This window comes from Grampus griseus, assembly GCF_964374135.1.
Source record: "Grampus griseus genome assembly, chromosome: 9".
NCBI lineage: Eukaryota > Metazoa > Chordata > Mammalia > Artiodactyla > Delphinidae > Grampus > Grampus griseus.
Window position 1 is genome coordinate 42,483,043 of NC_139003.1, and position 26,968 is coordinate 42,510,010.

The 26,968-nt window shown below is 39.7% G+C and overlaps 1 pseudogene across 1 annotated transcript; it reads left to right on the forward strand.

Annotated features, from left to right (window-relative positions):
* Nucleotides 1-23,606: 23,606 nt before the first annotated feature.
* On the forward strand, nucleotides 23,607-24,616 carry LOC309827150 (purine nucleoside phosphorylase-like; annotated as a pseudogene). The gene has a single exon. The product of its transcript is annotated as a purine nucleoside phosphorylase-like (transcript).
* Nucleotides 24,617-26,968: the final 2,352 nt, after the last annotated feature.

Sequence of the window (26,968 nt, forward strand, 5' to 3'; positions counted from 1 at the left end):
GGTATGTAAGTGTTCATTTCTCTTATTATGTATGTGAAAAAAGTTGAATATCCTTTCCTATGTTTTAAGAGTCATTTTTAGATCTTTCATTTGTGAATTTTCTGTTCAGGTCATTTACCTATTTTTCTACCAGAATTTTAGTCTTTTTCTTTCATTTTTAAAGAGTTCTTTGTATATTAGGGATATTAAATTTTTACTTACAATATATGTTGCAAGTATTTTCTACAAGTTTGCAATTCGTCTTTTGGCTTTGCTATATATACATATATATATGCCATGCAGAAGGTTTTAAAAATTTATTAAAATTTTAAAAGAACTTAGGAATTTTTTTCTTTTATTTTGAGTCTTAGACTGCCTATACCTACATCTAGGTTATGGAAGATTTTACTCATGAACATTGTTACGGACTAAATGTTTGTTCCCCCCAAAATTCATATGTTGAAGTCTGACCTCTAGTGTGACCTCTAAGGAAGTAATTAAGCTTAGATGAAGTCATAAGGATAGCCCTGATCCCATAGGATTACTATCCTTATAAGAAGATACACCAGAGAGACTGCTCTCTCTGACATGTGAGGACACAGACAGAAGGCAGTCATCTTTAATCTAGAAATAGAGCTTTCATCAGAAACTGAATTAGCTGGGACTTTGATCTTGGACTTTCTAGTCTCCAGAGTGTGAGAAAATAAATTTCTGTTGTTAGAGCCATGCTGTCTGTAGTATTTTGTTATGGTAGCCTGAGCAGGTGAATACAAACATGGTATATGTCTCCATTTATTTTAATCTTTCTTAGTTTCACTCAATAATGTTTTGTAGCTTTGAATCTAGAGGTCATACATTATTTGTTGGATTTATTCTTGACTACTTGGTGTTTTATGATGCTATTCTACATGGACTCTTTTTAAAAACATATTTTCTATTTGTTTGTTGCTGGCATATAGCAATACAATCACTGTTTGCAAATCGACTTTGATTTCAGCAACCTTGATAAATTCATGTTTCAAATCTAAAACTAATATTGCCTATTCCTTTGGATTTTCTGTGTATACAATCTTGTCACTTATAAATAATGACAGTTTTATATTTTTCCTTATATATATTTATTTCTTATCTTATTGTGCTGGGTAGGGACTACTGTAAAATGCTGAATATAAGAGTGATACACATCTTCACAAAAATTAACTCAAAATGGAACATAGACCTAAATGTAAAATGAAAAACTATAAAAATAGTAGAAGATAACATAGGAGAAAACCTAGATGACTTTGAGTACAGCGTGTCTTAGATACAACACCAAAGACATAATGCATAAAAGAAATCATTGATAAGCTGGACTTCATTAGAATTAAGAACTTCCATTCTGCAAAAGACAATGTCAAAAGAATTAGAAGACAAGCCACAGACTAGGAGAAAATATTTGCAAAAGACACATCTGATCAAGGACTGTTATACAAAGGACTTTTAAAACTCAACAATAAGGAAACAACACCCTTAAAAAATGGGCCATGATCTTACCTGACACCTCACCAAAGAAGATACGTAGATGGCAAATAAGCGTATGAAAAGGTGCCCCACATCATATGTCCCTAGGGAACTGTAAATTAAAACAACAATGAGATACTACTATACACATATTAGAATAGCCAAAACTGGAATACTGACATCTAATGCTGATAAGGATGTGGAGCAACAGAAACTCTTCATAGAAAAAAATATAGAAGATTATCTTTCTGACTTCAGGTCAGATGAATATTCCTAAAGGAGACTCAAAAGTGTATAATCCACAATATAAAATATTAAGATTGGATTACACCAAAAGATTGGAGAACAATCAAATCCGTTATGACTGGATTTCTGTTAAAACCATCATGGACAAAAGTGATAGACATACAATGGACTAGACAAAGATATTTGGCAAATCTAAGACTGGGAAGAAATTAAAATCTAGACTAGAGGATTTCTTCTAAAACATTAGGAAGAAATCAGGACACCAAAAAAGAAAAAGTGGACAAAGAACATGTATACTCAGATCTCAGAAGTGAAAAATCAAGTGGCTATTAAGTATATGAAGTGATAGTCAAACTCATTAGTTAATCGGGTACATGTGAAATAAAACAATTTTGAACTGCTATTTATTCCCATTACATCGACAAAAGTTAATAACGAGTATTGGTGAGAATGAGAGGGGTAACCTCTTGGACCACTGGTGAGAATAAAATAGATACAAGCAATATGAAAAGCAATTCAAAAGTACTTTGCAAAAGTAAGTCTCTCTCTCTCTCTTTCCCTCCCTTCTATGTCCCAGCTAAATTTGTACGTAGATTCATGAGGAAAAGTGTGTGGGGCTGTTCATTGCTGCATTGTTTGTGATTAAAAGGTTCTTTAGGCAATTTAGGTGCCATTCCTAAAAGACTAGATTATTGTAATGCAATGTGTGATTACTGGGGAAGGAAGAAATAGGGGTAGGGAGATGAGGATTGAAGATCAAAAGGAAACTAATAAAAACAAAAACAAGAGGCCTTTGTTCCTTCCCTGTGTGGATGATATCAGTTAATGTTCCGTGAATTGGGAAGTGTGATGAATTCAATGGTCTGTACCTGCAGATCCAAAACAAAACAAACAATCCACTCCAAAATACATACTAATGTTATACTTTTTAAAAAAAGTTTTCTAAAATTAGATTGTTAGGTCAAAGAGTGTACGCATATTTAATTTTAATATATGTTACCGAACTCCCTTTTTTTGCTGTTCCAAAAGATTTTCTTACATAGTCTCATTCACTTATACTTTAGGTTGAATTTAGAGTGAATCACAAGTTCTAGAAGAAACCCATGGGGATTTTTATTACAATCTCATTCTAATTAAGAATCACAATTTAGAGTTACATTAAATGGATAGCTTTATTTATGGGTAATTGACCTATTTACAATCTGAGGAAATACCTTATAAGCATAAATTCTAAGAAGAAATCATAAATGAAAACACTGAAATGCTATCAGTGGTTTTTTCTTGGGTAATGGGGCTAATGGTTTTTCCTTCTATCTTCTTTACTGGGTTTTCCAAATGTTCTTTAATATGCATGTTCTAGTTTTATACTGAAAGCATTTATTGAAAAAATGATCCATCCACTAATAGGGCCAGAGGGATGGCTATTTCCAAAACTTTTTTTTTTTCTTTTAATGAGAAGGGAGATTCAAGAGCTGCATTTTAAATGTCAGAAGTTATTTATCAAAGTTGGTTGCAAGGACTAGAGAAGTAGAAAAATTGATACTATAGCTTTAGGTAAGTAAAACTACTTTCCTTATTTATGAAGCAGTGTTCCAAAACAAAGTAGGTCTCGTTATATGGCATGGTCCTTGAGGACACTTAAGGTTCTCTTAATGAAGCATGGCAAAAAAATGGACATTTTTTTTTTGACCTAACACATTTAATGCTCAGAAATTCCCAGAAGGCTGGAAGAGTAGATTCTTACTAGGTGACATTAGCACATTTTGGCAGAGGCATGGACCATAGAGATCTGTGTTTTCCAAAAGTGAAGAATAGAAACCTTTGGGGTTTATCCTTTCTTAATAACAGAAAAAGGAGTGTATCAAATGTCCAGTTTGCTAGTTCTGTCTGAACAAGTGGGAACATCCACCGAAGTCTGTGACCATACAGAAGCAGGAGATGAGAAACATCTTCACATCTACATCTGTGTGTTCCAACTCCATCCTAATTCTATTGTTTGGGATGATAAAGAAGGAGGTAATAGGGAGTTGGGAAGGGGAAGGGGAGACACTGAAAATGAGAAAGAATACGGACATGTATGAGGGGTGAAGGAACCCTGGGCCTTAGTACTGCTACATGAGGTCTGTGAGGCTGGAAGGAGGTAAGTCAGCTGTGTGAGTGGCTTCTGGAGAGTTCTGCAAGAAACCATTACAGGTGGAATTAAAAGCTCTAGAATAACTCTTTTAGCTGAGATGAACAAAATATGAGATTAGAATAAATTTTGGATTGCAACAAGCAAGGGTGTTGTTAGTCTTAGAACTTTAATTTCTCTCTGGAATTTGATTAAGGGAGAGGTTTTAGTAATCACATTCAGGGTGTATCTATCTAGTTGGCATTTTATTCATTTGCTTTTATTGCAGAACCTCTGATATGCTGGCTGGACATAATTTGGCATAGGAAATAAAATAGAGAGCAGATTTTCAGCTTGGTAACTGGATAGCCTTGTGGTTGTCCTAATTAATTAACTATTCTGGCCAATTTCAAAGCCTTACGGAGGCAAATTATATATTGCCCATCAGCAGTCTCATGAGGATACACAAAGCAGCAGAAGTCCGTGCTTGGACAGGGACCTAATGAAAGTGGAAACAGGTCTTCCCTAAGCCCTGTGGTGATCTTCTCTGCACAGGGAACAGTCACACCCCTAGCTGATCAAAAGCTTAAGCTCAATGGACAAAGATAAAAATAAGCTAGGCGATGTAAGGGTTTGGGGCTGATACCTTTCTCTCCCTTCATGTGCGGGACATCCATTAGTGTGATACTCCTGGCCTCTGGAATAGCTTATCTGATGGTGAGTTATATAGGGGAAACAGGACCAGTCTTTCCCTCTCCCCTCCCTTATAAACTCAGTAAGGGAACTCAGTTTTAGGGGGACTCAGTTTCACAGTTACCCAATTTTCTGGGTTATAGCTTGGGCTAGAATAACCTGGTTCTTCAGTTTCCAGAAAAGCTTGTGGGAAAGAAAAGAAGATTATGCTTTTATCACATATTAATTGGAGTTATCTGTAATAATCTCATGCAGTTATTAAGGCATTTCTCTTCTCCCTGAAATGACAAAATGATAAGGAAGAAAGAGAGAGAGAAAGAGAGCTCCCCAGCTTTCCTTCTCTGTGCCTGTATCTCTCCCACTGGGTCCCTGTCCACCCCTCTCTTACTTATTCCTGGATTAAGGTCTTGCCCTTGGATGTTCAGGGCCAGTGGGAAACTGGTGAGGAGAAGGAGCCCTAGATGTAAAGGTGTTTCCACAAGAAAGAGAAAACTTTCTTTTAGGGAGTTCTCAGAAGAGTATATCAGGTCCCAGAACCCATTTTCCTCTCTGCTCCTTACATTGTAAATCTCATCCTTTAGCAGGACTGAGAATCCATAGGATGTTTTAGGAACCCTGTATTCCAGTATTGCATGCGTCAGGGTATGTACTTGTTCAAAAATTTTTTTAAATTTATTTTATTTATTTATTTTTGACTGCGTTGGGTTTTCATTGCTGAGTGCAGGCTTTCTCTAGTGGCCGCGAACGGGGGCTACTCTTCGTTGCGGTGCGCGGGCTTCTCATTGCTGTCTTCTCTTGTTGCTGAGCATCAGCTCTAGGTGCGCTGGCTTCAGTAGTTGTGGCGTGCCAGCTCAGTAGTTGTGGCTCGCGGGCATTAGAGTTCAGGCTCAGTAGTTGTGACGCATGGGCTTAGTTGCTCTGTGGCATGTGGGATCTTCCCGGACCAGGGCCCAAACCTGTGTCCCCTGCATTGACAGGCGGATTCTTAACCACTGAGCCACCAGGGAAGCCCTACCTGTTCAATCTGAGTCATAGTCTTCCATCACTTCCTCCCTGTAAACTCTCTTGGGAGAAAATCTTCCTGCAGAGAGCATAAATTCTGTTACTGTCCTCCATGCTTCTCATTTTAAAGGTATCTACTCCTCCAGACTCCTTACTTCCAGGGAATTTCCTATTTGGAAGCCCACTTGACCACAGATATAAGCTCTGTTATCCAGCCCTGCCTTTAGTAACTGTTTCCAGTAATAAGATATTCTGCTTACTCTTTGACTTATTTTTCATGTTGGGTGGATATCAGTACTTGGATGTTGTTGTGACTACTTACTTGCCCTGTGTAAGGTCATGGATCATGGTACTGTTACACTGAACAGATTTATAATCACCATGCATTTTCATGGCCATTACTTTAGTTGTACTCGTCCCTTTCAAACTTTCTAGGGGAAGGGGGAGGCAGGGAAATTAGTCCAACAGTCTCTCAACTGCGGGCACTACTACTACTGCTGGTTTATAAGCTTTTGAATGAGATATGCAGGAGACATAGGCTGATGATCTGAAAAGGATGTGGCCCCCATCCAGTGGAGTCGTGAGCAGAAGCCAGACGGTACTGACTCAGGAGAAAGAGACTGAGGGCATTGCTTACAAACTCTGCACACAGGGCCATCACCTTGGTAGCTTGAAATCAGCATTAATGGGCATATTTACATCAAGGAAAGTGGCCTGTGCTACAAGTCAGGAATTTTAAATATATATATACACATATATATGTGTGTGTGTATATATATATATATATAGAGAGAGAGAGAGAGAGAGAGAGAGAGAGAGATCTGTCTTACCAGCACCCCACTTTCTCCATTTCAAATATCTCCACACTATTTTTCTAATTAAAGCGTTCAAGTAAGTATCCCAAATCAGTACAGAATTTGAGGGCTGGGAGTTGTGACTTTATCTGGTTTTCCTTGAACTCCATAGGAAAGCAGAGAGCTGCAGGAGAAGTCAGAGACAAGACCTTCTGCTTAGGTCTTTGGAGAGTGTCCCATGTGGGACATTCCCTTTTTCAACTAACCGTCTCCACCTCTACAGTCTTCTGTACTTAATCTCTCTATTCTCTCTCCTTTCTCAGGACATTCCTCTTCTTCAGTAGCCCCATTAACTCTCCCCACATCTAACAAACACTGGCCCTGGTCTACAGCTCTACGCTAATGAAGTTTTTCTCTTCCTGGGCTTCTCTTTGTTCTGAAGAGGGTGGAATGATTCTTTTTTTTTTTTTTTTTGCACGGGGGGGTAACTGGCTTAAGTTACATGTCTGCTTTCTCCATCTGTGGGGCTATAGCTTATTTTCTCCTGAATCACCTAAAGAAAAACACATTAACTACTATGATTATGTATCTTCTTCCAAAGAGAAGCTAGAGTTGGCTCACTTGAGGAACTCAAATTTATGTATTAGCAATGACATTGACCCTACCTTGGTCTACTGCTGAAGATGCAGTAGCATCCTTCCTGGACCCATAGATGGAGTCCCATCATCAAGGAGATGTCCTTTATATGCTTCAGTTCAGTCATTTGTTGTCTTGATGTCTTACTGTGTTTTACTCATGATTTGGGGCTCTCAGACAAGCATGGTAGGGAGAGGCAGTTCTCTTTAATGTTTGCAAAGAAAATAAAGAGACATTGTAGGTTTCAGGGCTCTGACTCAGTTACTTAAGTTTTAAGTCCCCATGAAAGGGATCACCCCAGGATAATAGCCATTGCAACCTTATGTTTACAGCAATAAGTGTAGCTTCTGCTCAAACAGCTTCTATAAAGCTGGAGGAAGGCTATTGTAGAGGAACTCTACTATAGCCCCAAACCTACTCATTCATCATTCTGCTAATGCAGAGAGTGCAATTAAAATACAGCTTTGTCTGTAAGACTTACTTTAGTTTATCGCTCCAAACTTTTAGGAGGCACGCACTTGCTGAAGATTAATACTCTGCACGAAGAGGATTCAATACTTACACAATTCCAGCAGTCAAGAGGAGATTAGGGAAATCATTCTACCTTTTGATTGTTGGTTCCCAGCTACGCCTAATACATTGTTTGAGGCTGTTGATTTACTTTTTAATTTCTACAAAGTCAAGAAATGTTTTAAAAATAATATTTTACTTTCAATGCTGCATAGTGCAATAAGTAAGAACAAGAACTTCGGAATCAGTTACCTGGGTTTGAATTTCAACCTTATTACTTACTAGCTGTGTGGTGTTGAGAAAATTACTTAACCTCTGTGTGTCTCTGTTTTCTTCTCTGTAAATTGGGAAAATTTTGGCCTCATAAGTTTGAGCATTAAATAAGCTAATATTTACAGAGCTTTTAAAAATAGTCCCTACATATAATAAGGGCTGTATAAGTGTTAATTAAATAAAATAATTTAAACATGAAATATTAATAATAGTAAAATTATAATCTGCAGCTATTACTTTTAGCAACAAAGTGAATACAAATTCTTCATGACATTTAACAGATGAGGAAACTAAGGCTCCTAAAGATTAATGATTTCCTAGAACCAGGAGAGTAGTGTAATCAAACAGGGTCTGGATTCTAACTTGTGGTTCCATGACTCATCCCTTGCATCATAAACTGAGCTGGAAGAGAAAAGTCAGACCTGCTGGGTGACACTGTCTTTGAGGTACACAGGATGGACACCCCGGGACAGGAACCAGGAAATGAACAAGTGGAAAACTTTAGACTTTCAAACCTATTTATTGATACTTGTCATTTTCCAGATATTCTAAACTTTCTTTCCTATATTTACCCTTCCAACTAAGAGAAAGTATGGTTTTGATGTGAGTGAAAATAACATTGATTCAGCCTCTTGGTTTTTTCCATCTGCCAAGTGATGGAGAGGTGTCTTAGGATTTTGTGTGTGTATTTAAATGCTTTTTAAAAAAGCATGACTCATAGCAAGTATTTTTCAGTTGTCACATTACTTTTCAGAACTACCTACAAACACACACACAAACATATTTATTTCATACATAAATTAAAAAAATATATATATATATAAAACTTTATTTTTTTTCAAATGCCTGCCATTTTCCATGGATTGCTGACACTTCCTGCTTTCCTACTGTGTAAAATTTTGGCAAAGTTATTATTCTCCACACTGAGTTTATTCTGCTTAGCTGAAGCACCCTGCACTAACTTTAACTCGGTATTTTTATGTAGTTTCTTTCAAAGGAAATTGATACTGTGACTCAACAGTGACTAGACATGAGTGCTCTCTCAGGCAATGTGGTAAAGTCCAATTTCTAGACATTTCTGGTTGGCGATATCCCGGATGGCTAATGTTTTTCCACCTGCAGCCCTGCTAACACAGAAAAGTGTAGTGGTTTACAGACTGCGCTGCGGACCCTTGGAGGCAGCAGTGGTGAACAGCCAGTATGCTGTTGTATGTGTGGCTGACAATGGTGACAGGTGCATTCCTTTTGATTGTTCTGTGACTTTGCCTTACCATGTGGTTAAATGTTCTCATTATAACCTTCCCCAGAGGTCTTATGGCCATGCCTCAGGGCAGGATCCAGCAGGTGGGGAGGGTCCAGCAGGTGGGTCTCCAGGACCCACTCCTGCTTTGAATTTATCATCTTTTTGCATTGCCTTCCCCATCTTATTTCATCTGGAGAAAGAGTCCAGTGGCTAAAAATATTGTGAACCAGTGGTGTGTGTGTCAAGAGTATAGTGTTGAGTCAGAAGATCAGGATAGATCTTCTGTCAAAACAAGTAGCGACACCTTGAGAAAATTACTTAACTTTCTGAGTGTGGTTTCTCAATTTTAAAAAGGAAGAGGTTTGACTAGGTGATCTTCAATTTTTTTCTCCCACTCTAACTTTGTGTGATTCACTGGGACTAATTACAAAACACTTATGCCAGCCACACAAGCTGTTATTAAAATAAAGATGTAGACAGCAATGTGACAAGAGGTTAGTGGTTGCAGAAGTCAGGAAGGGAGAGAATGTAAAGGAAGCACGATATATGAAGCACAATACATTAGCACCACGGGCTCATCTTACAGCCCAGGAAACAAGGTAGTGTGCCCACGTGAGCCCAAAGTGGCCAAATCACCCCATGAAATATTACTAGATTGTATATCAATTTTCCATGTCAACTAGGATTTCAAGCAGATTAAGAGCTTGAGGCTGGAGATTTGAAATAGAAGGCTGGAACTCAATAAAGTAGGACGTTTGGTAGGTTCTTATGTTTGATCTCTGTGGGAAATCATGATAATTGCTTACATTGATTTGCTGCAGACTTTCCCGTGGATGAGACTGGGGAATTCCTGGAATTTTTGTCCTTGGATGATTGGGCAGGCCTGGGAGACTCAAGGGCTTCCTTAATTAAGATCAGAGGAAATAAATGGTGAGATCTAAATGTGTTAGAGTAGGATTTTTAAAAATCTGCTGACACCTGAGTTATCATATTTGTTTCATTCGGGGAAAAGCTTACTTTTTCAGGATTTCCACTTTTCTGTCTGCCTCTATATCTTTTCACTCACTGGGGGGGAATGATTGCTGAGTGCCAGAGGCTCTGATGTGAGCTTTTAATCTTTCAAAAGCCTGTTAATATCAAAATCAAGATGGTCCACCACTGTGGAGATAATGCATACATAAATCGTTAAAGGAAAATGACTTAAAATTTCTCTGGTCAAATATGGCAACATCCTGGTCCTTCTGGAAAAACCCCATAGAAATCGTCATGAGAAGTAAACATTGGCCAAATGACAGATTCCTGTGAGTGTAAATCAGGAGCTCAGGTTAACCGATTTGTGTAAGAGAAGAGACAGCTCTTTGGAAATTCCATGATTTAGTCCTTTTCTTTGATATGAACACTTTGTGGGAGGAAAAAAAAAATCATTTCCTATTCATTGCACAGAACTCATTTACTTCACTTCCATGCAATGATTTTTCATTTTTATGACTGTAAATTACTGAGGTTCTTTTGTGGCCTGAAGGCTGAGGAGGTGGTCCTCAGAGAGCCAGAACCAGACGGGGGTAAACAAATGCCCAGCCCTATTAATTATTAATGGGCCCTGCCCTATGACTTTGTCTAAAGTTTCTCAGGTGGGCAGTTGCCTCATAATTTTACTTTAGCAGAATGAGAGTTAAGGAAGCTTGGTGCAAGCACACTGTTCCCTTCAATCATTTCATCAGAATAGCTTTCATTTCTCAGGGACTTGTATGGGAAAAAGGAGGAAGATTGAACTTCTTAAATTCCTTGAAGGCCATGCATATTTTATAGACACCATATTGTGGACGAAGGAAAGCTGTCAGGTGAATAATTTTTAATAAAGCCACTTTGCCCGCTATTTTTTTTTTTTTTTTTTGCCCGCTATTTTGTTCAGCCTTTTGTCTTGACCAGTTTCCTCTTTGCTTTTGAGAAGAGGTAAGTAAGGGTGGTGGCGTGGAAGGAGCAGTTGGTTAGGTGTCAAAAAATGTAGATTTGAACACCTGTCTGAGTCTCTGAATCAAGTTCTCCAGCATGGGGGAGAGTGATCATATTTTTCCTTACTTCACACAAAGGTAGTTGAAACACAAATGAAATAATGTCAGGATGGGGCTGTTGAAAGTTCATGGTTATTACTTGTTTTTCTCAGGGAGAAGCTCAAAGCTTTTTGCTACTTCACTCTACCCTTGAGAAAGAGTTGTTGAGGGGAAGAGGTCAAGATTAAGGTCGTTTTATTGCTCAGTGAGAGAGTGTGGCATCTCATCCCCTGATGGACAGGGGAGCTCTTTCTGGAGTTCCACTGGTGGGAAGTGAACTCTAGGAGAGCCAGCTCAGCTGTTTCCACCTCTGCAGATTTTTGGGTACCACTTAGACCACAGGCACTGAGGCTGTTTCATATAGAATTTGAGTGCAGTGCTTTTTTCCCTAACTGCTATATTTTTTATGGTCAATGTGGGTTTTTGTTGTTGTTGTTCTTAATAAATGTCTGTGCTTTCTTAAAGGATCATTATTTGCTCAAATAGCAAGGGTATTCGAGGGTTCTAGAGTGTAAAGCTAAAAGACCAATCTCAAACATTTTTAAGAACAAAAATAAAGTTTCTTTGCAGTACAACAAATGCTGACCAACCCAGAAATGACTGCTTCACACTGACAATATTGGAACCAGAAAACCTTTCCTCTGCAACTGCCTTAAGAAAGCCGGAGAGCTACACACACACACACACACACACACACACACACACACGGAGAAAGGCTTCCAAGAAGTGTGATGAGTAGAGCATTGACCATGGACCATTTAACCAGAGATGATTTCTTTCTGCACTGCCTGGGGGTATTTGCTGTCTGTGGGAGAGTGCACTGCACCCACCCATCCCTGCTGCCCAGCAGGTCGGGAGTCCCAGGAACACTCTCCACCTAAGAGTAATGAGAACTGTTGTCATCAATGGTAGAATCTAGGTGGTGGTATATGGGCACACAAGGCACAATCTTTACACTTTTCTGAATGTTTGAAAATTTTCATAATAACATGTTGGATGGGTTGGTATTGTGAAAAACAGACATGGGAAAATATTTACCATACGTTGTTCAGTAAAAGTGAAGTGAAGTTTACAAAGCAGGGTACACTATGATCATACTTTTGTAAATATAAAATGCATGTAAATGCATGTAAATATAAAATATTTATACATATTGAGTGTATATACACACGTATAGAGATAGATAGATATGTATATGTCACTTTCAGTATCTTTACCTGTATTAAAATATTTCCAGAAGGAAAAACAGCAGAAAGATAGCAATTGTTAGCTGCAAGTAGTAGGCATACAGAGAATTTTTAAATTAATTATTTATTTTTTAAATTAATTTTTTATTGCTTCTCTTGCACTTCCAGGTATTACACAATGTATCCGTTTATATAGTCAGATTAAAAAGCATATCATTTACAAATTGTGTTTTGAAGAGTGTTTAATGACTGGGGTAAATAAGGATATACCTAGTTATTGTTTTATGATATGATTACAATTGAAAAACTACATATGTGATTATGAAGGATGTAAGAGCTTTTTATTGCTGTTAGCTAAGGGGAAACAAATAAGTATATTGGAAGTTAAATCACAAGGGTAATGATGCTTATCTCTGAGATGTGCTTTTATGGGGAATTTGTTTTCTTAAATTCTTAAAGTGTTTTGTATATCCAGACTTTCTACAAGAACATTTATTATTTTTACAAATAAAAAAATCCATTTTATTTTAAAGGGAGAAGACCTAAGTTCTTATTCCAGGTCCAACACTTTTTGTATCTATGCTTATCTCATAGCACTGTCATGAGTTTCAAATGTATGAGAAAACACTTTTTTAAAGGTAAAAATGAAGAAATGATAACATATACTAAGGTAGTTTTCTTACAGCTTTTCAAACTCAAGAGATGATTTTAAGCATTAAGACTGTAAGACTCTTAGTACAAATAAAATCTTCAGGCTCTGCAGCTTCACATTCCTGAGACTCATTTTTCATTGAACGGCCAGAGCATAACAAGCTTCATATGTCATTCTCTAAGTCGAAGGGCGGTAAGACTCCATAGCAGGGGAGAATTTTATTAATCCTGTGTGTTCCAGGGCTCTCTTTATTCTGCACTCAGAGCCCAGAGCGACATCGCTCACTGGAAACATGTAGAACATGTAGATGGGCTTGACGTTGGTACACAGAGGCAACTGTGAGGCACTCTCAGTCCGTTAGAGCAGGGGTGCCCCAAACTCCTCCCCAACCCCCGGCCGCACAGCAGGAGGTGATCAGCGGGCGGACAAGCAAGTGAAGCTTCATCTACCGCTCCCCATCGCTCCCCGGCACTCGCATTACCACCTGAGCCATCCCCACCCTGTCCCGGGAAAATTGTCTTCCACAGAACCGGTCCCTGGTGTCAAAAAGGTTGGGGACTGCTGCGTTAGGGTGTGGGAAAGCTTGACTGCCATCAGTTCCTTCCCTTCCTGTACACTCTTGCCAGTTCTTCACCAAGCAGAGAAGGTTATCCCTCTACTCGCTTGATCCTGGACTGGCCTGAGTGCTTTCACCAATAAACTATGGTAGACGTGACATTGTGTCAGCTTTGGGGCTGGGCTTTAGGAGGACTGGCAGTGTTTGCTTCCTCATGGCTAAGCCCTGAGCTGCATGTAAGAAACCCAGGCTAGTCTTCTGGAAGAGAAGTCATGTGCAGGAGCACTGAGGTGCCCAACGTGTGACCTTCTTCCACTAGAACATTTGGTCTCTCTTTCTCTGCCACATGTAAGGCATCTACCTCTGTTAGGGAAACATGAGCTCGTCCAGCTTTATGAGTGACCAGGTTGGCAGGTTTAATTTCTGTTTTGAGAGTGGCATTGAGAGGAACAGATGGTTCAGGCTGCTCCTTGGGCACCAGCTCTAAGCTGCATTCCCCAATCAGCTTTATCAGTGATAAAGCTCTTGTGTTCTCCATCTGTCTGACTACGTCATCTGATTTCTCCACCTTGAGGTGGGGATTGGGAAGAGGTTTGAGATATTACCATCTGCTCAAACCTCGACACTCGAGAGTTTTCCTTTATCTGTGTCATTAGAAAAATTGCCAGGATGGACTCTAGCATGGATCCCTTGTCATTGATTTTTGGCTGTATTTGCAGGGAGCTGTTTCAATTATGTACAGATGTCTCCAGGTCATCAGAGTATTATGATACAATTAACCCCTGCCATACAAGCATAATCAGCTCCAAAGTTTTAGCTAGTGGGCAAAAACACACATACATTTTATTTTTAATATTAATATGAAAACTGCTGTGTTTCTATTAATGGAAAAGAAAGTTCAAGCTTTAAGCTATTAAGATCAATAATGAGTGTTGGTAATTACATACTGTAGATAATTACAATCTCTATCATTATGCAATTAAAATAAAGAAAAACTTGTGAAGTAACAGGGATTTTGGTAATAGTGGTAACATTAGTGTTTGCCATTTTGCCAGTTTATTGTTTTGTTTGTTTTGTTTGTTTGTGGTGCAAATGACAAGTGATGGTTGAAATGTGTCTGGGGCACAATTTTGTTACAAATTAAAATATTACTAACGATAAAACTGTAGCTCTAAAAATTGACAAGTACATGAGCAAAAATTTATGTTATATGCCTCTGAGCTGACTACAACCAGCTTCAACATTGTAGAAGTGGAAAAAAATCCTCTCTTGTGCAGCAAAAGTGAGTGGTTTATAAATGTGTGGGTGTACAGTGTGAAAATATAAAGGTGGCAAATGAATGGTTGTATGTTGTTGATTATAGCTTCTGTTATTCTTTGATCTTTCATTCTGGAACATCGATTACTCATATCAGTCCTCCATATTCATCAACTCTCTTATTGTTTAAATCTCTGTTCATTTTTTGAATATTCTGGGAAGCTATCTCATTTACCTCTCCACCATTACCCGTAATCCCTGCATTTCTGTGCTTATTTCATGAAGATCATAGTTTCTTAAATGCTTTTGAAGGATAATAATAATGATGCCAAAAGTATTTTGAAGACTCATAATGTGCTGTTCCAAATAGTCATTGTTCTGTGTACATAATCCCATTGCAGGTATTAGGAATTGGAGTCTTATGAAGGTCAGGCAAACTGTACAAGATTGTAAAGTTATTAAATAATGAAACTGGAATACAAAACCTTGTTTCTCTGATTTCAAAGCCCATGTCTTCCACCACTAGATTATATGGTCACACAGTTTCTGAAATTTTTCTCTGGGTCCTGCCTAGATCATTTTCATTTGTGTTTCTCCTCTGAATCACCCTTATGTAGGGCCACTTTGCCTTCCCTTCAACGAACAGAAACTCTAATAGGCTTAATAGATGTTTTCTCTTTCCTTTTCTGCTGATAACGTAGATTTCCTTGTTTCCATTATCCATTTACATTTAATCAGCCAAACAAAAATTACTTCTATTTGTACTTCTTTTTCACTGTTCCTGTTTATAATAAAAGAGGTTCCTCATCCTGCCAACAGTTAATTTCTCTGCCCTGCATCCCATACCCCTTACAGCTCTTTCATCAGGGACTTGCTCCATTGATTATTCTCTCTCCTCTCTGCATGTTCCTTCCCAATGGCATTTGAAAAAAATCCTCTCACATTTACAACAAATTTAAAAAAACACACAAAACTCCTTCAACCCGTGTTTTCCTCTGACTACTTCCCTACTTCTCCTGCCAACCCTCCTGAAAAAGTTTTCTAAGTTTCCTGCCTTCACATCCTCATGCTTTACCGATTTCTCAAGCTCCAATAATGTGGGTTAGTGACCCACACCTTGGCCCCATGGTCCCATGGCGTGGTTCTCACTTGTTGAATCAAATGGGCACCTTTTCATGCTTGGCTCAGTTGCCCTTCAGCATTATCTGTCTCTGTGTACAACCCACTCCTAGAAACTCTCTCTCCCGGGCTCCCTTCCTTGTACAAACCATCCTTGTGTTTTCTTCCTGCTTCTCGAGATGCTTTCTCTGAGTCTCCTTAGCAGGCTCTTGTGTCTCTACCCATCTCTTAAATGTTCACATGACACATTCTTTAGTGCCCTTCCCCCTGCTCCTTTCTAGATGTGTTTTGAAGACATCTGCTACTTTCTGTAAGCACTGACAGGAACCTAGATTCTAGCAACAGTGTTCAACCTAGTTTCTCTGCTTTTGGTCTTGCTCTAAAATACGGATCTAATCTTGCTGCTTCCCTACTTAAAATAGTTTAATGGTTTCTTTGTGAACTTAGGGGAGCTTCAAACTACTTCCCATGCCTTAAACTTTTAAACTGGGCCAAATTCATGTTGATTTACAAATTCATGGGTTAGCATTCCAGCAGCATGTCAGGATCCCGTGTTGATGTATGAAAGAATACCATTTGTCACAGATTTAACCTGTGGCCCATGTTCCTATTGTTTGAGTTTGAGTAGGCTGGGTTACCTTAACAAATAGACACCAAATACAAAAAGAAAAGTGTATTTCTTTACATTATGGTCTGAGATGAGTCTTTCTGTATGACAGGCAGCTCTCTCCTGTTTAGGATTCAGGGAACTCCTATGGCCTCTGCATTATATGTGTCCAGCTGACAGAAAGGTAAGGAGAGCATGGGAAGGCCTCAGAAACTGAAGCACATGATTTCCACTTTCCTTCTCTTCACAGTAACTATTCACACAGTTATCCCTAGAAGAAAAGGGTTAGCTCCAGTATTGATATAAAAGGAAAAAATTAAAAAGAATGATTGAGAGCCTGGTGTGTGTCAGACAGGCAGGTAGATAGTGATTGTGGTTGGTTCTCATGGCTGCTCTTTTGGAGGTCCAGGCAGGACGCTATGGAAATTTGAGGGGTTGTGGCTGCGGTGATGGTGAGGGATGGGATGTGTGAGCTTATTCTTTAGCATTTTCCTTCTCTCAGGAGCCAGACGAGCTGGCCTGTCTTGTCATCCTTATACAGCGTCATATAATATGGTGGCTCCTCCCTCTGCCCCCCACTTTTTATTAGGCAGTTGGAAGAATGAAACTTTTTTCATGTCATTCTCTACAAGAGTCCATTGAGACTAACTGATTGAGCCTGTAGGAACCAGTAGTCTCTGCTCTCTGAGGAACTTCTCTGGAACTCTGATTCCAGCCAGAGAGCACTCTCAAACCAGGAAATGAGCCAAAATTCTACTGGGGATTTTCTCTCCTTTGCAGCAAATGCTTCTGCATAAAGAAAAGTCCACAAACTTTTCCTTGGGTATATTTAGCAACAGAGAACTGGCCCTGAAAATGTTTCTCTTGCAATCTTGCATTCTAAGACAATGGAATATTAGCATTTAATAATCACCGCTGGTAACAGGAAAATGCAAACCAGCCTCTTATCACACAATCGAAGATGATCACTAAAATTGTGTCTATCTGGGGCAAACTGTTTTAGCAGACATCCACCCAGGAAACGCAAATCCTTGTGTGATATTGGACACGTTTAACCTGGTTTGCACATGTATAGAGTATTGCTAGTAATAGCTGTCTCATAAGCTTGTCATGAGGATTAAACAAAATACGCTGTAGGAAAGCACTTTGCCCAGAATAGATGCCCAATAAATGTTCATTCCTCACCTTCCTTCCTCCCTCTTTCCCTCCCTCCCTCCTTTCCTTCTTCTCTCCTTTCCCTTTTCACAATCCCCTCCCATCTCCTCCCTTCCCTTCTGTGATATCTGAGGCTTGAAGAGGTCAAAGAGGTATAGATCACAAGCTTCCTACAATCAGTCCCTATGGCTGAACGCAGGGACTCTCCTGGCTGAGTCGGCCTCACATATTTCAGTGTCTAATGAGAAACAGCAGGGCAGGGTGTCCCCAAAGCCCACTCCAGCCCCTGTCCCCCAACTTCTTCCATATCCTTTATTTGTAAGCACTTATTTGGGAAGTTCTTTATCCTCCACCCCAAATTTGCCTGCCAATCTTCTGCTTATCTTTTGATACTCTGTTTAAATGGCCCTTAGTATAATTAATTCTTGCAGGTGTTCCCCAAAGCATCTTGACTGCACTTCAGATCAGCATTTATTAGTTCAGTTCAGGACGAAAAGCACTGTGGGGTCTCCCATGTTCCATGTATTAGGCCAGGGGGTGAGTGTGAGGATATATATGACTGAGACAGGGTCTCACTCCCAAGGCCATCCCAGTAGGGACAGTGGTTCCCAAAACCCAATTCTCACTGGACAGTTCATTTCAGAATGCATGGGGACCATGTGTTCAAAATGTATATTTCTAGGCCCTACTCCCATGTACTCAGGTAAAGATAAGCCTTGAGGCTGTTTAATTTAAGAAGCTCTCCCAGGTAATTCTGCTGTGCAATCAGGTCTGGGAACTTCTGGAAAGGTGAAGGAAAAGAAGGCAATTTAGAATGATCTCTCTGATGGGGTTTGGATTGTTGGTGTTCTATGTCACCAACTATAGCTGGGTCCAAAAACTTCAGAGAACAATTAGGTGAGTTTACAGCTTAATGTATTGTCTTAAAGGTTTAAGGTTCTAACATTTGGTTTGGTTAAGGTTTAGCCTGCAGAGAAGGTAGGTGAGCAAGCCCCTGTCATTGGACACATGTGCAAATAGATAGCCCAGGTGAAAAGAACGTGAAGACCTTAGGCTTCTCTGGTCTTCTGCTCTGGTGCCTGGACTCTAGCTGGCTTAGCAATGTGACAGGGAGGTTGGTACCAAGGACTGAGCTGTGGACAACAGCCTTCCTCCACGTTGTCTGTGGAGTCCTTTCTGACTATACGTACCTCCTTTCTCTTGCTCTCCCCCCAACTTGGAGTCCTGGTTTCATAGCCCAGGCCACACCCTCTGATGTTTCATCCCTTCTTTACCTGGTTTATTGCTGTCATTCCCTCACTCCACTCCTGGCTCCGTGTGCACCTCCATTCTTGGTGAGAAACCCTGCCTTCCAGCCAGGCAGTTAGAGTCCTGCTGGGCAGACTAAGCCCACTCCCCCCACTATTAGAGGAGGTAGCTTCCTACCCACTTGACCACCTTCACCATGTTCCACAGAAGGCAGTTCTGTCCCTGAGTCACATGAGACCTCCCTGCAGAGACAAGAAGATGTGTCTGAGGCCCCTTTCATGTCTCTGCAGAGAGGAGTACTCCTTGATGGGTTCCCAGAGGAGCACAGGGCTCTGGCAAACCAGCCAGCAGGAACAATAAGACTTCACATAGAATGGTCCATGGCGGCATTAAAAGTGATTATATTGTTCCTTTGGGGAGGTAGATGCCACTTCAGAGAACTGGAATTGAAACCTCTGCCCCAAGACCGTGAAGCCAAAATCTTTCTTCCTGAGGTGAGTCTAAAGTCAAACATGGACAACATCCTGAAGGGGATGGGAGGATGTATAAAACAAAACAATGCAAAAACAAAACCCATTTTCCTGAGAGATTTAACAGAAATTGTTTAAATCATGGTTAGAAAAAGGAGGTGGGGGGAAATACTGTGATCCCAGAGCATTAAAAAGAGAGTCTTTCATATCCAAGCATCTATAAGAGCTAGAGACCACAAAATACACTGGGCAAAAGGGATTGATAAACCAGGGCTAGGTGGTCTTGGGCTGTGCCCTGGGGACAATGCTGGTGCCCCTATGAAGGGTGGGTGGATTAAGCCAAACCTCTCGTTCTAGGGAGCTTTGTTGTCTCTCCTTTTGCATCTTATCACCTGCTGCTTCCAGGTCATTCTGAGAGAGAAAGGATCTGAGAAAGGAAAACAGGTGGAAATGTCAGCAACTCTATTAGCTTCCTAGGGCTTGTAACAAATTACCACAAACTATGCGGCTTAAAACAACGGACATTTATTTTCTTATAGTTTTGAGTGCTAGAAGTTCAAATCAAGGTATGGGCAGGCTCTTGCTCCTTCTGAAGGCTCTACAGGAGAATTCATGCTTTTCTCTTCCAGCTGCTGGGGACTCCAGGCCCTCCTTGGCTTGTAGCAGCCTGACCGACGTTTGCTTCCATCATCACATGGCCTTCTCCGTGTGGTCTCCCCTTCTTTTCTGAGGACACTTGTCATTGAATTTAGGGCCCACCCTAACTCAGGATGATCTTATCCTGAGATTCTCAACTTGATCACATCTGCAAAGACCCTTTTTTCCAAACAAGGTGATGTTCACAGGTTCTGGAAGACATTCAACACACTATGGCAAACTTAGAGGAAATATCCTCTAAAATAGCCCTGAAAATAGAAACGGAGACCAGCCTCTTAAGACGGCTCAGGTCACAAGCTGACTCTGAGTTATACTGCTCATCTCGGTTGTCTTCAGCCATTCATCTGGGGGTCACTGGTCCCCTTCTTCACAGCCATCCAGGCACACTGGCTCTGCATCAGGTCCTTGAATTCACCAAACCCCTTCCCATCTTGGAGTCCTCACACTTCCTGCAAGGAAAGCCCTCTACTGCACCTTTTTTGCATGTCTCAGTCCTTCTCACTCTATAATTCTCATCTCTAATGAATACCTCTTCCCAGACAGACCTTCTCTGACCATCCTGTTATTTTTTTTTTTTAAATCACAACTGCTGTTTGTTTCCTTTAAAGCACTGACCACAATTTTCAATTACTCACTTGATTATTTTCTCTTTACCCCACTAAACTGAAGTGACAAGTAGGCAAGAGGCAGGTCTACCCTGTTTACCCTACATACCCAGCACCAGGTACAGTGTCAGAAAAGCTAATAGTTGATAAATAAGGATGGAACACATTGAACAAATAGGCATATGTTTGTGACATATGCATTTCTTTTCTTATTTTTTGGACTTTCTTGCGTGATTATCTCAAATTTATTCTTGTTGTTATCTAAACCCTGTTGGGATAATAACTGATGGAGGGATTTTTGCTTCTGCTCTTCTAAAGAGTTTATTGTATCTCTCTGAATTCTATGGGAATTGAGAGCAAAACAACTAAGCAGTTGTTTCTGTTGCACCAAGCACATTGGGTTAGTGTTTTGTGGTCATGACAATTTCCTCCAAGGAAAGGCATTCAGATCAAGGGGGAGAGAGGCCATAGCTACAAGGGCAATTGCCAAGCTTGAGGTAGTATAGTAGTAAAGATGGATGAGCAGCCTGTCAGCTCCCATGCTTGTGAAGACTGGCTTTTGAATTTTCCCTGCTAAAATGACAGCACCCTATGTAGCCTTAAGCTATAATACATTTCTCACACTTTGGTGAAGATTCCTTTATTAAAGCTTTCTTCTTCCTTGTCTTTATGGAAATGATACATTCTTATTGTAAAAATTCAATCATTATAAAAATGTGTAAGAATGAGAGTTAAAAAAAAGTTACCCAAACTCCACCACTGAGAAATATAATGAACATCAGATAGGCATGATTCCAGGCAGCTCTTTGTGCATATATACATATGGAAGGATGTATGGTTAGATAAATAGTCTGAGAAGTAATTTTCATAACAATGGGATGATACTTTACATAATATAATATCTTTGGCAAAAAGGTATGAAATTTATTTTTATATGAATTAAACAGAAGGAAAAGAAGTTGATTTGAAACTGAAGTATTTGCAGAATTTGTTATTTTTTTAAACAGAAGAACTATTAGATTCTAGAGGATCCTTCTAAAATTAAGGGAAAAATTACTTTAAATACTTCAAGAATTGCCACAGTTGTTTACTGTTCAATCTGCATTTAAAGGAATCCATGCTTCCTACCAGACTGTCTTCGTTTTGAGTTTCTTTATTTGAGCATATAGGGGCTATATTCCTTAAAGTTTAAGATTGATGACCTTTTTTTTTTCATACACAATTAGCATTTATCTCCTCCTTAAGTTGTTCTAAATCGTACGTCTCAAGAATCCACCTCTTTTCCAGACACCTCCCTGTTGGAATTCTCTCTCCTCATCCTCCAGTCTGTACAGATCAGTCTACATCTCCATAAAACTATTAATTTGGGAGCTTTCTTCTATTATGCTCCTACTTTGGATTCACTGTTTTTTAAGATATCATGTCTTTCTTAATTACATTCTCATTTTGCTAGAGAATATTTTAATCAACTCCCCAATATATGTTGAGAAGAAAAACACTTCTGAGTCACTTCATATCTCAAAGAGCCTTTATTTGTTTGAATGATAGTTTGGCTGGGCTTAGAATCAATTGTTATGGGTTCTCAGGGGTCATTTCATCTAAAACACAATCTGAAGACTCATTTCCACTAGGAGTATTCCTTTGTCTTATTGTTATCTGGAGATTAACTCACTGGTTTTTCTTCTTTATTTCAACTGAGGTCTAATTTACATACAGTTTAGTGAGTTTTAACAATTGTATACATTCATGCAACACTACCTCAAACAAGATATAGAATATGTATGTCCATCATCCCCCAAATGTCTGGGGTCAACTCCTGCCCCACACTTAACAGAAGTAGCCACTTTTTAATTTCTAGTACCATAAATGAGTTTTGCCTTTTCTAGCACCTCATTTATATGAAACCTAACAGTATATCCTTTTATGTATAGCTTCTTTTGCTCAGCGTGTTGTTGTTGTTGTTGTTGTTGTTTTGTGGTACACGGGCCTCTCACTGTTGCGGCCTCTCCGGTTGCAGAGCACAGGCTCCGGACGTGCAGGCTCAGTGGCCATGGCTCACGGGCCCAGCCGCTCCGCAGCATGTGGGATCTTCCCAGACCGGGACACGAACCCATGTCCCCTGCATCGGCAGGACTCTCAACCAGTGCGCCACCAGGGAAGCCCCTGCTCAGTGTGTTTTTGAGATTCATTCATGTTATTGCATATTTCAGTAGTATATTCCTGTTTATTGTTGAGTTATATTTCATTGTATGAATATATCGCAATTTGTTTATTCGATCTCCTGAAGATAGACATTTGGGCTGTTTCTAGTTCTAGAGTATGGTGAATAAAACTGCTATGAATGGAATATTATTCATCCATAAAGGAGAAAATCTAGCCATTTGCAGCAACATGGATGGACTTTGAAGGCATTATGCTAAGTGAAATAAGTCAGACAGAGAAAGACAGATACTGTATCATCTCACATATATGTGGAATCTAAAAAAACAAAACAAAACAAATTCATACATATGAAGAACAGACTTGTGGTTGCCAGAATTAGGGGTGAGGTGGTTGGGGAGTGGGAGTGGGTGAGATGGGTGAAGGTGGTCAAAAGGCACAAACTTCCAGTTATGAAATAAATGTCATGGGGATATAATGTAGAGCATTGTAACTGTAGCTAATAATATTGTATAGTATATTTGAAAGTTGCTAAGAGAATAAGTCTTTAAAGTTCTTATCACAAGAGAGTGGTGATGGATACTAACTAGACTTACTGCGGTGATTGTTTTGCTCTATATACAAATATCAAATCATTATATTGTACACCTGAAACTAATAATGTTAAATGTCAGTTCTATTTCAATTACAAAAAAGAAAAAATGAAGAAGGAAAATTTCAGAATTTTCTCAAATATATCAGCCATGCATATGTTCATATTAATATCAGTTAATTTTTAATATAAAACACCAAAAAAATCCCTGCTATGACCATTCTTGTAAAAAAAGACTTTCTGTGCACAAATGTTTTTATCTCTTTTAAGCAAATTCCTATGGGTGAATATCCCAGGCATAAAGATGACATGGCAAAAGGAGCTGGTGTGCGTGCATGCGCGCATCCGCACGCAGGCATTATGGAGCGAGGTTAGAGGGAGTCTGCTCCCCTACCCACGTACAGGGAAGAGGTCTTCTCAGCCCACATGCTTGTCACAGATTCCCATCCTAGAGTCTAGATTCACATATGAAGGTTATCAGAACACTGCAAAATGGCTTTCGTCTTACACCAAACATGGACCTCAAGTGGCAGTGACCTGTGGTTCTGGGTTAGGAGGTCTGACTGACAGATTAACTCAGGCCCAGATCTTTGACTACAACCAAATACCAAACTCTCAAAAGTACAGTGCCAGGTCATGCTGGTTGACTGGTGTTTGGGATTTTGAATGGCAGAGCCTGTGTGATGATGCAGGGCAGGTTCCACATGTATGAAGTCTACCTGCTCTGGAAGGTGACATTCCCAGTGAGGGTTTTCCAGCTTCTGGGTGTGGACACCCTAGTGGTCATCAGTGCATCTGGAGAGCTCAACTCCAAGTCTGAGGTTGGAGATATCAGGCTGATCCTTGATCACATCAACCTATCTTGTTTCTGCAGTGAGAACCCTCTCAGAGGGCCCAGTGGTGAGAGGTTTGGAGTTAGTTTCCCTGCCATGTCTGACACTTATGACCAGGATATGAAGCAGAAGGCTCATAGTACCTGGAAACAAATGGGGGAACAGAGAGTTACAGGAAGGCACCTACGTGATGGTAGCGGGCCCCAGTTTTGAGGCTGTGACAGAGTGTCATCTGTTGCAGAAGCTGGGCGTGGATGCTGTTGGCATGAGCACAGTACCAGATGTTATAGTTTCAAGGCACTGTGGACTTTGAGTCTTTGGCCTCTCCCTCATCAATAACAAGGTCATCTTGGATTATGAAAGCTAGGAGGAGGCCAATCATGAGAAAGTACTAGAGGCTGGGAAGCAAGCTCCTCAGAAATTGGAACAGTTTGTCTTCATTCTTCTGGCTAGCATTCCACTGCCTTATGATGCCAGTTAACCAGCCCTGGAGTGGTCTGGCCTCTCCCTTATGGGATCCGAGGAGCTGCTACCTACTTTGGCCTCTTGCTGGAATCACTTGCCTCTGCCCTTAGGTAGTGGCAGAAAGGAGTGTTGCCTTCCCTACTTGTCCCACCAGACCCTCTGGTGCTGAGTCCTCTTCTGCTCAGTTGTCATCTCAAAATGATTTCCACCCCCATTCCTCTTCAAGAACCAGAGCCCAAGCCCTACCATACATCCGAGGATACGCCCAGGGTTTGACTTGGGGCCGTCGAATTCAGCACAGTAGCTACTGCTAGCTTCCTGAGATGATCCTCTCACATTTCTGGGGGCTCAGTTCTGCCTCCTCAAAGCACTGGAGACCACACAAGGAACAGCCTATTCATTTTGGACTTTTATAATATCATATTTTGAGAATAAAGAGAAAGATGAAAATAAAAAGAAGTAAAGTTAACTTCATTAGAAATTTCCAATCACTTCCGAAAAATTATTTCCATTTTACACTTCTACCAGCAATGTGTGAGATTTCTAGTAGCTCCATATTTTTGCTAACATTGGACTGCCCGTGTTTTTACTGTAGTCATTGTACTGGGTATGTAGTCATACGTATTGTGGTTTTAATTGGCATTTCCAGGATGATGGAAAATTTCAGCATCTTTTCATACACTTAGCATTGGCCATTTATATATCTTCTTTTGTGAAATATCTGTTTAAAATTTTGCCCATTTAAAGGATGTTTTTAATTTTTTTTTTTTTTAGATATAGAAGATTTTTAAACTAAGTATATTCTGGTTACAATTCCTTTGTCAGATATACACATTTGAAATGTTTTCTACCTGTGTTTCATTGCCTATTCAGTTCTTAACAGTGTTTTTAGCAAATTGATTGCAGTATAATTGTGACACAATAAACTACACATGTTTAAAGTGTACACTTTGATAAGTTTTGACATATATATTCACCCATAAAACCATCACTACAGTACAAATAATATACTTATTACTCCAAAAGTTTCTTTGTCTTCCCTTGGAATCCATCCATCCTGGCCATACCGAGACAACCCCATTCTTCAGGAAAACAATGACCTAGTTTCTGTCATTGTAGATTAGTTTGATTTTCCTAGAATATTATATAAGTAGAATCATAAAGTCTGAAAGTTTTTTGTCTGTTTTATTTCACTCAGGTTAATTATTTTAGGATTCATCTACATTGTTGTGTGTATCAGTAGTGCATTCTATTTTATTTCTAAGTAGTATTCCATTATATGGATATACCATATTTTGTGTACTGTTCACTTGTAATGAACACTTGGGTTGTTTTCAGTTTGAGCTATTACAAATGAAACTGCTGCGTACATTCAGAATAGTCGGACTTCCCTGGTGGCGCAGTGGTTGAGAGTCCGCCTGCCGATGCAGGGGACACGGGTTTGTGCCCCGGTCCGGGAAGATCCCACATGCCGCGGAGCGGCTGGGCCCGTGAGCCATGGCCGCTGGGCCTGCGCGTCCGGAGCCTGTGCTCCACAATGGGAGAGGCTGCAACAGTGAGAGGCCTGCGTACCGCAAAAAAAAAAAATAATAATAATAATAAAAAAATAATAATAAGAGAAGTTAAAAGTACTATGAAAGCATAATTCATAAAAGGTAGATAAATTAACACAAATAAAGGCACTTTTATTTAAGAAGCAATTTTGATATATTAATGGCTATATCAAATTGCAAATGGGGCTTAATGACATTCTAGATGATGGAATGATCATGTGACTTTGGAGTCTCCCTGTGCTATGCAGCTGCTTCCCACTAGCTAGCTATTTTACATTTGGTACTGTGTATATGTCAATGCCACTCTCTCACTTCGTTCCAGCTTACCCTTCCCCCTCCCCGTGTCCTCAAGTCCATTCTCTACGTCTGTGTCTTTATTCCTTTCTTGCCCCTAGGTTTTTCAGAACATTTTTTTTTTCAGATTCCATATTTATGTGTTAGCATACAGTATGTGTTTTACTCTTTCTGACTTACTTCACTCTGTATGACAGACTCTAGGGCCACCCCCCTCACTACAAATAACTCAATTTCGTTTCTTCTTATGGCTGAGTAATATTCCATTGTATATATGTGCCACATCTTCTTTATCCATTCATCTGATGATGGACACTTAGGTTGTTTCCATGTCCTGGCTATTGTAAATAGAGCTGTAATGAACATTGTGGTACATGACTCTTTTAGAATTATGGTTTTCTCAGGGTATATGCCCAGTAGTAGGATTGCTGGGATGGTAGTTCTATTTCTATTTTTTAAGGAACCTCCATACTGTTCTCCATAGTGGCTGTATCAATTTATATTCCCAGCAACAGTGCAAG